The sequence below is a fragment of the Canis aureus genome, chromosome 32 (genome assembly GCF_053574225.1).
Source record: "Canis aureus isolate CA01 chromosome 32, VMU_Caureus_v.1.0, whole genome shotgun sequence".
NCBI classification, from domain to species: domain Eukaryota; kingdom Metazoa; phylum Chordata; class Mammalia; order Carnivora; family Canidae; genus Canis; species Canis aureus.
The window spans coordinates 33,853,746-33,868,421 of record NC_135642.1 but is presented as its reverse complement, the minus strand read 5'-3'; the positions used below and the strand labels follow the sequence as shown (position 1 = coordinate 33,868,421).

General features: G+C 38.9%; 1 protein-coding gene across 4 annotated transcripts in view; it reads right to left on the bottom strand.

The window, feature by feature from the left end:
• Positions 1–14,676, bottom strand: part of ZNF609 (zinc finger protein 609) — a 208,939-nt gene that overhangs the window by 30,972 nt on the left and 163,291 nt on the right. The gene's annotated exons all lie outside the window — the stretch shown is intronic.

Sequence of the window (14,676 nt, the reverse complement as noted above, 5' to 3'; positions counted from 1 at the left end):
CCAAACACATCACAGGAATGTGTAGATAATGAATATTCTAACCTGTTTAAGGAAATAAAGAGTTGTATAAGGACAAGCAATAATTTTTTTATATAAGGACGAGCAATAAGTTTTTAAGGATTGGTTTAAAATAAAATTGTTGGACATCCATATAGCTGCCACCCAAGACTCTTACATATTATTAAGTATTTGGGCCAAATGGAAACCCTGTTTAGGAACAGCCATTTTGTGCATTCTATACAGACTTTCAGTATCTTAGGTAATAAGACATAACGATAGAGGGATGTGAACTGAACTCTAGGATTTCACGTTATGAGGTTGTTTGTTTGTTTGTTTTAAAGATCTGAGAGAGAGAAGGTGCATGCAACAAGCAGAGGGAGGGGCAGAGGAAGATAGAGAGGATCTCAAGTGACTCTGCACTGAGCAAGGAGCTGGAATGGGACTTGATCCTAAGATCCTGAGATCATGAACTGAGCCGAAATCAAGAGTCAGGTGCTCAACCAACTGAGCCACCCAGGAGCTCCCTTTTGGTTTGTTTTTAAAAAATACTTTGAATAACTGTACTTCCTGTACATAGGTGGCGACAGCAGGCTTAGTGAGAAAGATATGAGAGAGGTAACACACGTGAATAAAACAAAACAGCTTCTACTTCCTCCTCAAGAGGAGAGCATCTACAGAAAACTACAGTGTTGGTATCTAGAGAACACCTGTGAGAAACTTTTGGCTGGGCCTCCTCCATTAGCTACTACTGCCAGGGCAGCTTACAAACCTTCAGGTCATCTCATATCCTTGCTATGTCAAGGATGCATTTTTCCTGTAGAGTCAGTCCTCTTGAAAGCTCTGTCACAATATTCACCCTCCAATGCTAGTGGGCTGGGAACACCTAACTAAGCTAATAAAGAGCTACTGTGGACTGCTCAACTGCCTTACTCAGAGTTGCCCTTTTGGGAAAAGCTGAAAACTAACTGAACCCTATAATTTAGTCAAAAGTGATCTTTTTTGGTTCTCAATTATATGGCATCTGCCAGTTGTACGCATTAATAGGGCTCTATTTTGGTGGTATAGTTATTTGCCTATATTTATTTGAAAATACTCCAGTTATCAGATTCCCTGAAAATGAACTCCCATATACAAAGCAAATGTGAAAGAAACAACTCCACAAATCTTAGAAAACAAAGCTGCCTATTTGGCATTACAGGGCAAAAATGTGACGGGTATAAATTTCTTTTCATTCCAGTTCATTTGAAAGTAAACAGGACTAGCCTTAGGCAAAGTTGTTCAACATGTTCTTTGATTTAATAAAGGTTTACTTTTTTTTTTTTTTAAGATTTTATTTATTTATTCATGAGAGACACACACACACAGAGGCAGAGACATAGTCAGAGGGAGAAGCAGGCCCCATGCAGGGAGCCTGATGTTGGGACTCGATCCTGGGACCACGGGATCTCACCCTGAGTCGAAGGCAGATGCCCAACCAGAGTCACCCAGGCATCCCAAGGTTTACATTTTAATATAACGAAATCTGGGGGGATCCCTGGGTGGCTCAGCGGTTTAGCGCCTGCCTTTGGCCCAGGGCGCGATCCTCAAGTCCCGGGATCGAGTCCCACATCGGGCTCCCAGCATGGAGCCTGCTTCTCCCTCCTCCTGTGTCTCTGCCTCTCTCTATGTCTATCATAAATGAATAAATAAAATCTTTAAAAAATAAGGGTCTGTTTCTAGATAGCCAAATTGGTTCTACTGGGCCCTTACCAGACAAAATTTTTAGTTTTTTCTTAGTTTTAAGAAAATGGCAAAAGATTTCCCTCTTACCCTCCTAACACATGTACTGGACACTAAATGAGTATTCTGTTATCTATCTAATCATGTTAGCTATTTTCTCAGGTAAAGACATAAACACTGCAAGGTTTTTCCTCAAAGTTCTATAGTCCCCTTTTTCAATGTTCTGTGTAATGGTCTCTCTCTCTTTACTAATGCCCAAGTCTCCAGCTTCCTACTTTCAGGAGGTTGAGATGCTAAAGACAAGTTACTGGAGTTTGTAGAGAGGATCTCTTACCCTTTAACACAGGTTTATTCTACTCTAGTACAGGTATCTTTTGCCTAAGGATTTCTCCCCTCTATGGATTTTCTATACCTCCTTTAAACTTAATCCGCTTCAATCCTCTAAACCCCAAGACTTTCAGATACATATATTGTCTACTGTGACTGAACTTATTTGATTTAGAAATTAATGATTTACTTTTTGTAATTTCTTACCTGATATCTCAAAATGTATCCTTGTGACTGCTATATTATTTCTAGTTCTTTTTTTTTTTTAAGATTTTATTTATTTATTAATGAGAGACACGGAGAGGGAGAGAGAGAGAGAAAGAGAGAGAGAGAGAGAGAGAGCGCGTGCGCGGCAGAGACACAGGCAGAGGGAGGAGCAGGCTCCATGTAGGGAGCCCGACGTGGGACTCGATCTTGGGTCTCCAGGATCAGGCCCTGGGCCAATGGCGGCGCTAAACTGCTGAGCCACCTGGGCTGCCCTATTATTTCTATTTCTAAATAAATGTTCTGATTTAAAATATTATATTAATAACTATACTTTGAAATTGTAACTGTTGTTGTCTCAAGGTAGGTGAGCTCCTAGACAGGGGAGGAAGACTTACTTTCTATTGTCTATGTAAATTTTGAATGTTGTGCCATTTCACATATGCACATAAACAATAAAACGTGGCACCTGCTCTTCCCCAACCTTCCCCAATGATGTTGTATTAGAATAGATAACATCTACATTTTCCTCTTCCCTATATAGATATTTAGCAGGTATTCAGTAACTAATGAACAGAATGAATAACCCCAATACTGTTTAACCCATCAGGCAGGGTTTAGATAGAAACAGGATTTCGTTTCTGGCTGATGAGCTGACAGCAGAAAAGGAGCTCCTCAACTACTTTTCCTTCTTTCAAAGATAAGAATATTTGTAAGAATCAGTTAGTTTTTGATTCTCAACCCTGTGTGGTTCACCAAATTTCTAGCAGCATGAGTATTGGCTGTGTGTGTACCTCTGTGTGTGTGTGTGTGCGCGTGTGCATGCGTGTGTGCTAGGGTTCAAGAAATTCAGCAATAATGAGTTTATATTATTAAAATGTAATACAAAGATCTAGAATTTAAAAAGAAACCACAAATAAACTAAACTGAATCCTATATTTCTGATGTTCTGTTTAAAGTTACAACAATTTTACCTTTTCAAAATTCATCTAAAGGTGAATACTGACTGTAAAAAGCCAAACTCACTATACATATTTTACTTTACTGGGCTCACATTTAAAAGCAAATGTCTGAATTTGTCTGACAGTCAATTTGAACTGGAGTCGGTTCAAATTCTTGCCTTTTATTTACGTCTTGCTGCCAGACAAAATTTTTTTAAAAGATTTTATTTATTTATTCATGAGAGACACACAGAGAGGCAGAGACACAGGCAGAGGGAGAAACAGGCTCCATGTAAGGTGCCCGACATGGGACTTGAACCCGGAAATCTGGGATCACACCCTGAGCCAAAGGCAGGTGCTCAACCACTGAGCTCAGGCTTCCCACAGAAAAAATTTGTTGCAAAATTTGCAATAAGCATCCATCTTCCTCTTCCACTTATGAGATGAACCATCCTAACCTTAACTGCTATCATAAATTTTCAAAAAATTCTATTTATTTATTCATGAGAGAGGCAGAGACACAGGCAGAAGGAGAAGCAAGCTCCATGCAAGGAGCGTGATGTGGGACTCGATCCTGGGACTCCAGGATCATGCCCTGGGCCGAAGGCAGGTGCTTAACTGCTAAGCCACCCAGGCATCCCTTATTTGTTATCGTATACTATGTCTGCCCACTCAGTTCAGATTTATTTTTTTAAGATTTTATTTTGATTCATGAGAAACACACACACACACACACAGAGAGAGAGAGAGAGAGAGAGAGAGAGAGAGGCAGAGACCCAGGCAGAGGGAGAAACAGGCTCCATGCAGGGAGCCCGACGTGGGACTCGATCCCGGGTCCCCAGGATCAGGCCCTGGACTGAAGGAGGAATGCTAAACTACTGAGCCACCCGGGCTGCCCCATCAGTTCAGATTTAGACTCTAATCCCACTGAAGTTGTGGAAGAAGTTTCCGAGTCCTAATGATTTAAAAAGATGGCTTAGTCCCAGACATAAGTTAAATCTTTTGTTGCTTTTTCTGACTTTTTTGGGGGGAGAGGGTGGGAAGTACAGTATTTATCCTTAATGTTTTTTTTTTTATTTTTTAAAGATTTTATTTATTTATTCGTGAGAGACACACACAGAGAGATATATATAGAGAGACAGAGACACAGGCAGAGGGAGACGCAGACTCCATGCAGGGAGCCTGATGTGGGACTCGATCCTGGGACTCCAGGATCATGCCCTGAGCTGAAGGCAGACGCTCAACCACTGAGCCACTCAGACGTCCCATTGTTGATGGTTTTCAAGATAGTAGTTACCACTTACTGGGATGAAAAGTACAGCACAGGGAATACAATCAGTAATATTGTAATAATGTAGGATGACAGATGGTAACTATACTTACTGTGAACATAACTTACAGAATTGTTGAATCACTACATTGTACACCTGAAATATGACACTGCATGTCAACTAAACTTCAATAAAAAGTAAAAAGCATTGCTTTTCATTAAAAAGTTCCCATTTTTGTGTTAGAAGAGTCTTCCATATATTATCTCATATTTAATCCTCTTGACAATCTCCAAATTATTATCATTCCTATTTTACAGATGAAGAAATGGAAGGTTAGAGCAATCTGTTCCTGTTACTCAGCTAAATAAGATACAAAGCCAGGATTTGAATCCAAATCAGTCTGACTCTAAAGCCTGTATTCTTAACTATGTTGTCTCACAATATGAGGATACACTTTCTTGGTTCTCAGCAGCCCACATTTCCAGGTGTAAAACACTAAATGGTCTGTGTATTGCATTTGAGAATAAAATTGTGGGCTAGAGTGAAAGACATCAACACTTGTAGGTTTATTTTTGGCTGAGAAGCAGGGTATTGATTTTATGTTTGACCTCTGTCTACCAGAAAAGAAACAGAAGCACCAATAAAGCTGCATACTGGTGGCAAAGGGGAAGATACATAGAGCAGAAGAGGCAAGAAGCAAAAAGAAAATGTCAAAGTAAAAGGCAGCAAGAGGATAGAAACAGGAAAAAGAGCTAGGGGACAGAAACTCAACAGCGCCAAGCTGTGAGACACATAATGTGTTTCCCTTTATATTATATTTATATGAAAAACAAAGCTCAGTTCTTAAAGAGTTGGAAAATCCAGAAGTATCTTTTTCTAAGTCATGAAAAAAAAAGGGGGAATGTAACTTGATTAAATCAATCGCGATACATCCTTAATATGGAATATGTGGTTTTTAACAATGTTACAGGATACAATTTAAGGTTATAAGGAGAATGTTCATTATATATTCATCCATAAACAAAGAAGATTACAAATATATAGAGACAGGTCCCAATTTGTTAAAACTAAAAGAAAATGTATGTATAATATAACAAAATCATAACAGTAGTCATCTCTGGGTGATTTATGAATTCTTTTTTTATTTTCCAGATTGTCAATAAATATTTGTTATTGATTTTTTGAGAACTATAGTTACTATCTATTTTCAAAGGTTCTTCATTACCTGAGTGCCTGGGTGGCTCAGCTGGTTAAGCATCTGCCTTTGGCTCAGGTCATGATCCCGGGGTTCGGGGTTCCTGGGATCAATCCCCCATTGGGCTCCCTGCTTCTCCCTCTCCTTCTGGCTGCTGCTCCCCCTGCTTGTGTGCTCTCTCTCTCAAATAAATAAATAAAATCTTAAAAAAAAAGAAAAAAAGGTCTTCATCACCCAAAATAGAAACTCTGTAACCAGTAAGCACTAATTCCCCGTTCTGTCTCCTAGCTCCTGCTAACTCCATTCTATTTTCTGTCTCTATAAATTTGCCTATTCTAGATACCTCATCTAAGTGGAATCATACAGTATTTGTTCTTTTGTGAGTGATTTGTTTCATTTAGCATAATGTCTTCATTGTTTATCCACATTGTAGCATGCATCAAAATTTCATTCCTTTTTATTGCTGAATAATATTCCATTGAAAGTATACAACACATTTTGTTTATTCATCTGTTGGTGGACATTGGATTGTTTCTATCCTCTGGCTACTATGAATAATTTTGCTACAAATATTATATTCATGTACAAGTTTTATTTGAACACTAGTTTTCAATTATTTGAGGTATCTATCTAGGAATGGCATTGCTAGATCATATGTTAATTCTTACACTTAACTTTCTGAGGAATGAGGACAGTGTTTTCCACAGTGGCTATGGCATTTTATGTTCCCATCTATATATAATCTATGAGGGTTCCAATTTCTTTACATCTTCTCTAACACCTGTTATTGCCCTTTTCTTTTTCTTTTTGTGATAACAGCCATCCTAGTAGGTGTGAAGTATCTCACTATGGTTTTAATTTGCATTTCCCTTGTGATTAATAATGTTAAGCATCTTTTCATGTACTTCTTGATCATCTGCACATCTTTGGCAAAAAGTCTATTTTAGTCCTCTGGTTGAATTCAGTTGTTTGGTGTTTTTGTTGTTGAGTTGCAGGAGTTCTTTATATATTCTGGGCCTTAATCCCTTATCAGATACATAATTTGCAAATTTTTCTCTCATTTTGTTGGTTGTCTTTTTAACTCTCTTGATATTATCTTTTGATGAATAAAAGTTTTTAATTTCAATGGAATCAAATTTAACTATTTTTTCTTTTATTGCCCATGCTTTTAGTGTCATATCTAAGAAACCAGGCATTTTTAAATCAGCAAAAAATATAACTTTAAAAAACATCAGATGAGAAGGATCCCTGGGTGGCTCAGCGGTTTGGCGCCTGCCTTTGGCCGGGGGGCATGATCCTGGAGTCCCGGGATCGAGTCCCACATGGGGCTCCCTGCATGGAGCCTGCTTCTCCCTGTGCCTGTGTTTCCGCCTCTCTGTCTCTCTGTGTCTATCATGAATAAATAAAATCTTAAAAAAAAAAAATCCGATGAAAAAATAGTTGCTAGTAGTAGGATAGAAAATGCAGAAGGAAATTATAGTTTATTGCCTCTCATCATGAATCCAAAGCAGTCTAAAAAAGCTCAAAACAAAGACTTTTAAGCCTCCACATTCCTCCTCTTACTAGAACGTGACCTAGTAGAGAGTTCCTTGGTCTAAAAATACATATAAAACCTTATCTACTTCAAACTTTCAACTTATTAACTTTTATAACAAAAACAAAGTTACCCACTGGATCAACAACTCATCAACTTTGCCCACCATTTACAGATGACATATTAGATCATTTGCACAGTTTAATACAAATGGACTTAGCAAGACTCCTTTGGTACCAAACCATTTCGTTTGTTCTATGCAATTTACAACTGACCTCTAATACTCACATCTTAAGAAAGAAGTCATATAAAGGGATTCATTCCTGGATGTGCAAACATCAGTTCTATAATGTTATTTTTAAAAGACCCTTTCCCCCCCCTTGCCCTTCTTTTTAAAAAAGCACATAACCACAAAAAAGATCCCCTTGGAAGCTGTATTTCCTTAGTGTGGTTAGAGAAACAAAAAGAACTAAGCTAATGTCCAGCACCAACGGGAGTGGTTAACAGTAAACAGTAATGGTTATTACTAACATTCTTTATAATGATGCCCAAGTGTGGTACAATTTAGTCCTGTCTCTGGAAGTTGAATATGCCTTCAATTGTGCTCTTCTCTTTGCTTTCCTGATAAAGTCTTCTTTATACGCCCCATACTTCTTATAGGGGCCACAGGTCTTTTTAGCCACCACTAACTGATGAAGAGCCTGTTAAATGGGCTCTGCATAGTTCTAAGTTCTTTCTCAATAAGAATGACAGACATGTTTGTCAACTGGTATTGGAAGTAGGGGCAAGAAGGAGGATGATGCATCTGCAACAAATATCTCAACTCCCAGTCAATACTAATTTCAGGTTTTCTAGTCCTCTGTAGAGATAAGGGTGGAGGAAAGTAAATAAGTCACAGTTTTTGGAAACGTGTAAGTATAGCTGCATCTTGGGTTGGAGTAGTATACTGTACGAATTGGTAGGACTGAGAGGAGAGTTACACAAGAGGACGCCAAGAGGACAGCTGGTTTGAAACTATTACCTCTGTGGAAACCCTAACTGGTAGAACATAGGAATTGTTTACTTCTCACAGCCGATCTCTGGTATACTGTCTAATGTTTAATCTTGCCCTGTGATTAGAGATTATGCAAATTTTGAGCACTGTTTCTTCCAAAACTAAAGTTCAAACCAGAGGTGTAGGAAAAGGGTGAATATAATTAGAAATTCATCCAACTTAGTCATCTTCAGAAATGAAAAGACTAAAGAAAATTAGGGCCATCTGTGGTTCATCTACTACCTAAGTATTTTCCCCCCTAAATTGGATATATTCCGAAAACTATTCTTTTTTAAAATGGGTTTACCATGTAGTAATATCAGGAACGTTGACAGAGTGTCATATTTTAGGTAAAACTAGTCCCCAATTTGTCTACTGCAGTAAAAATTATTACAGAGAATGCTTTACTATGGTATAAATTCTGATGTCCTACTAAACCTCAAGCAGGCAGAACCCCAAATCAGTTTAAGAGCAATATCCCCAGATGTTATGCTGTTGTTGTTGTTTTTTAATCTCACTTATCCTGGCAATCCATTCATCTGCAAGTCAGAAATTTGACTGTAGGGAAGGATCAAGTCATGTATGAGTCTTCCAAAACCAGAAACCCAAAGCCAGAAGTGTGGTTATTATTCCCTTAGAGAAGATAATTCCAAAGAGAATCTGTATTTCCCAGGAGCCCTTTATTAATATTCTAAGTATAAACCTCTGAAGTTATCCCATAAGGCAATTTGGAATAAAGTCTTTTGCCAAAATGTTTGAAGCTTATGAACAGTGCTTCCTCAACTTGGTGTAAATGGGATGCACCCCTAGATGATTAAAAATACTGACACCTGGCTCCCACTACAGACAGTGTGATTTAATTTAACTGGGTGAGACCTGAGTATCATGTCTTTAAATCCCTGCCCCCACATTCTAATGTACAGCAAAATCTGGGAACCACTGCTATAGAAAATGGTGTCTTCAAATTCTTCTGCCTTCAGTCCTGGGATTGACAGGAAAAAAAGTCCTAAGTTTCTTATTTCTGAGATGTTTTGGGGCTGAATGAACCAAGAAAGCACAAGACAACACCCACCATCCTGGAACCATTTTCACATAACCATGGTATTTTCTCTCCACAGAATTTCAGGCAAAAGTATAATAGAGGGGCAGCTGAAACCATTGTCACATTTACCAAATGTAAGCCACTCCACCCCCAATCTGTAGGGACAAGGAGGCTGGGGAGGAACAGTAAAGATCTAATACAATTTCTCCTCCCATCTATAAGTTCCCACACCATGGAAACTTTGGGTAAGTGCATCAAAGGCTGGCTCACTACACCCTGAAATCTTACATCTTCTCTTTCCTTCTTGCTGGGGTAGCCACACACTGTACCCACCCTGGGGGGCAGCCAACAGAGGTCATCATGCCCTCGGCTGTCCAGCTGGAGTCCTTGTCTGAAAGCTACTGGAAATAAGAAGGATGGTATCATCTCAATGGGACAGCTTTGAAGAAATACTTGCCTGAGGCTGAGATGGAATCACACTTGTCCACAGTTTTACTGCTTTATGGCCTAACAGGAAAAACCAGGATAAGAACATGGCTAGTAGCTAGGTTACATGAGGCACTTTTCCTTCCAGTCTTCTTCAGCTAGAGGCTGACAGAAACAGCTAACTGCTGAAGCCTCTTTTTCTTTCTGGTAACCCCCACGTGGCATTTTCAGGGTTTGTTAACAGAGCAGAACCAAACCACATTGTAGTTTTCAGTGCCAAAAGAAGGGGAGATAGTAATGTAGAGAGAGGAATGGTTGAGACTGTCAGAGGGTGGATGATCTTCTGTCCAGAGCGGCTTTGCAAAGCAACGTCTCTTATTATTATAAACGGTTCTGGATTTCCTTCCTCTAACTTGTGACAATAAGTATTTTGAAATTTTCAATGGCTTCTGTTTTGGGTTGAATTGTGTCCCCCAAAACAGAAATATTGAAGTCCTAAACTTCCCATAGCTAGAATGTGATCTTATCTGGAAACTGTCTTTACAAAGGCAATCAAGTTAAAATGAGGTCATTTAAGTGGGCTCTAATCCAGTATGACTAGTGTCCTAATAAAAAGGGGAAATTTGGCCACACTGACAGACACATACAGAGGAAAGAAGATGTGAAGGCAGAGGGAGAAGATAACCATGTGACTGGAGTGATGACATCTATAAGCCAAGGGATGCCAAGGATTGCTGGCAAACACCAGAAGCTAGAAAAGGCCAGGAAACATTCTTGCCTACATCAGAGAGAGCACTGACCTGCTAACACCTTGATTTCTGACTTCTAGCATCCAAAACTGTGAGATAATAAATTTGTTTTAAACCACCCAGTTTTTGGTAGTTATTGTAGTCTTAGGAAATATGGCCTCCAAAGCAGACCTGGCATTGATTAAATCAGATTTTACCTCAATTAGCCTCAGTGAATTACTGCTGCTAGCCAAGATTACAGTCTAGGTCAGTGGCTCTCAAACAGAATGGGTGGAGAACAGTGATGATGGCAGCAAATCATAATTTCTTGGGAAGTTGTTTCACAATAAATAGCTAAGCTCTATAAGACTGCTGATTCAGAACATCAGGAATAAGGGATAGTCAACATATCTTTTAAACAAGCTTCCTAAGTGGTATCACTGACTTGCTCTGATCTCATGTACCACTATGCCAATCCCCAACTGAGTAACACTAGCTTAAATAAAAGGATAAAACTTTGGCTCTTTCCCAAATTTATTTGTCAAGCCAATGTAACTCCACTCAAAATCTCCACAGGCTGTGTGTGTGTCTTTTTTTCATAAAAATTCACAAACTGATCCTAATATTTATATGAAAATGCAAAAACCCAAGAATATCCAAGGAAATCTTGAAGTACAATAAAGCTGGAGAACTTATAGTACTAGATACCAAGCCTCAGAAAGCTATAGTTATTAAGACAGTGTAGTACTCACACAAGACCACAAATGGATGAGTAGAACAGAAGAGTTCAGAAATAAACCCACACCCCACACCTATGTCACTTGACTTATGACAAATTTGACACTGCAGTGCAGGGGTGATGGTGGAGAGAATAGCCTTTTTCAATAAGGTGCTGGGTCATTTATGGTCATTTATGTAACCATATACATAAAGTAGGATCTTGACTCCCAACTAATACCCTAAAGAAAAATCAATCTCAGATAGACTGTAGATCTATATATGAAAAATTTAAAAAGTAAAGTTCTCAAAAAATATATAGGAGAATATCTTTATTATCTTGGGAAAGGCAAAATTTTCTTTCCTATTTATTTATTTGACACAGAGAGAAAAGCATATGCAGGGAAAACAGCAGAGGGAGAGCAAGAAGCAGGCTCCCCACTGAGCAGGGAGCCTGATGTGGAACTCGATCCCAGGACTCTGGGATCATGACCTGAGCCAAAGGCAGAAGCCCAACTGACTGAGCCACCAAGTGCCCCCCAAATTTTCTTAAATAGGACACAAAGCACTAACTATAAAAGAAATAAAAGATAAACCAGATCTCACAAAAATGAAGAACCTCTAATTCATTTAAAGTTACACCATAAGAGAAAAGGCAAGATACAAAATAGAAGACATTATACACACCCCCCCCCCCCCGATAAAGGACTCATAATCAGAATATGTAAGAAATTCCTACAAATTTATAAGAAAAAACATACAGCCCAATCCAAAAGTGGTTAAAATGTTTGAATATGCACTTCATAAAAGATTTCCAAATGGACAATAAGCACATGAAAATATATCTTATCAATTTCATGATCTTCATGGAAATGCAAATTAATATCACAATGAGATACCATACACCAAGCATGATGGCTGAAACGAAAAAGACAAGTAAGATCAAGTGCTGGTAAGAATGCAGAGCAACCAGGGTTCTAATCAGAAGTAGGAGTATGAATCAGTTCAGACACTCATGAAAACTGGCAATATCTACTGGAGCTGACCAGATATGTACTGAAGGGCTCAGTAATTCCATTCCTTTTATTTTTTTTAAAGATTATTTATTTATTTATTTATTCATTAGAATACACAGAGGGGAGAAAGAGAGAGAGGCAGAGAGAAGCAAGCTCCATGCAGGGAGCCTGACGTGGGACTCAATCCTGGGTCTCCAGGATCACGCCCTGGGCTGAAGGCGGTGCTAAACCGTTGCGCCACCAGGGCTGCCCAGTAATTCCATTCCTAAGTATATACAGAATAGGAATGTGTACATACAGTCTTCAAAAGACACATACAACAATTTCTGCAGCAGCATTTTGCACAACAGCCCAAACTACAACAATCCAAATGCTCATCAACAACTGAATAGTGTTATATTCACATAATGAAATACTATAAAATAATGAGAACAAAGTACCACTACACGTAACAACATGGATAATTTTCAATGGCATAATGTCAAACACCTAGACATTAAAAAAGTACACAATGTAATGATTTTATTTTTATAATGTTCAAAATAGAGGACACTAATCCATGAAGTTGGCAGTCAGAATAGATGTTTTTTTTTTTTAAGTGGTTAGTTATTGGAAGGGAAGAATGAAGGGGCTTCTGGGGTTGTGGTAATAATGCATTTCTTCATCTAGGTACTGATACCACAAAGTGGGTTCATTTTGAAAACTTGATGACTTGCTTGCTAATAATTTGTGCACATGTTTATATCTGTTATTGTTCAATAAGATCTATTAACATAAAAACAAAAACACTTGGGTTTGTGACTCCTGTGCATCAGTATCAGGATCAGCTGAGATGTAAGCTAGTTCTATACTTTGGGCAGTCTGCCCAAACTCCAGGGTAGCAGACCAGTCTAGTGTCTAATGCAACAGCGCTTGGGGTGGTAGTGGTGGGGGAAAGTGTTTCTACTTTCTCCATCCATTCTTTCTCCATAGTGATAACTGATTCTGGGAGATATTTTAATAGAATAATTCTAAGGAGCAGGCTAAAAGCTGAAAAGCAGAGGGGAGCTTAGTAAATGGGAATATGCACAGTATTTTAATATACTGAATGATAAAAGAAAATTTTCAAAAGGTGGGCATAATCAGACTCAAGTAGAAGGCAGATTTTTCACTGAATTAGTTCAGGGTTAAAAAGTTTCATTGATTTTGAGTTCAATTGGGGTAGAAAAGTATTCGATAGCAGTCTTTTCGGCTTTTTAAAGACATACTAAACAAAAAATAGAGTACAGCTTGTAGGAGGGGAAACTACTCAATTTCTCACCATAGCCTTTTTGTCACAGAGCTTGTTGCTATGGAGAAGGCCATGAAGGCAGCAACTAGGGGAAATAAAGGATCTGGCAGGAGTAAGCACAGTGACAGTGGATTAAACAAAAATTCCTTGAGCAATTAGCAAGTAGCAGGGACTATAAATGACACACTTTCCATTTTTTCCTAACCCCTACCCTTCTGAAAGTACAGGGGCTTGGTTTGCCACTATAATTTAACTCAAATACAGAGAAGGCTGAATGGGCCTAACAAAGCCTAAGCCTGGCAGACAAAACACAGGCCATTTAGCAATGCTGCCTCATGCCAGGGGGAATGAGCTACCTACCCACCCCTATCCTGGGGAAATGATCTCCAGCTGCCTAAATTATGAAGTTGATGCCCTATGATTTCTTTGTTCAGTAAAGCCTGAGGGAGATAGGATAATGAAGTATCAGAAAAGGTGCAGAACAGCTTCTTGTTTCATAAAGCAGTCAGAGCCAGAGAGAAGAGAGAGAAAGAGGGAGTTCTTACTGGTATCATTAAGAGGCAACAGCAGCGACCTGGGAGCAAAGCTCTGCCTGAACCGGTCTGAAAACTACTGCTGTGGGAGAAAAGGCTGGTTGCCAAGTTTGTTAATAGCTTCTGCCCATCATTGTTACAGCAGCTTTATCAACCAGGGCAGGGCCAGGACCTGTTTTTAGCAGTGTAAGCACTGAGACCAGAGGGCTCAACAACATCTTCCAGCAGATCTCACCACAACCAATGAATGATTAACAAAGACAGTTCTCTTCTGTCCCACACAAATGATCACAGAATTGTAAATATCACAAATGAAAGGACCATAGAGATATGTGGACCAACCTCCTCATTTCACAAATGAGGACACTATGGCCCAGACCAGTGAAACAACCTTATCCTTTTACCTCTTGGAATCATAGGCCAAATCATATGCCATTTATACCAGACTGTATTTATTGCCTTAGTATCACTTACTGGGTTTCATACGTAAGTATTAGTAACTAAATTATTTTAAAGGATAACATTCATAACAAAATATGTATGTCTCTGAACCCATCTTAAAGTAACAACTGAAATATCAAAATAATCACATTTTAAGCAATCTTGCTCATCTGCCAAATCCATAGTCTGGCCAACTATACCACCCCACTGTGCTTTCCTGGGGTGAGGGAGGTGATGGGTGACAGTACACAAAAGGACATCTCTCTTCCTTGGATATTA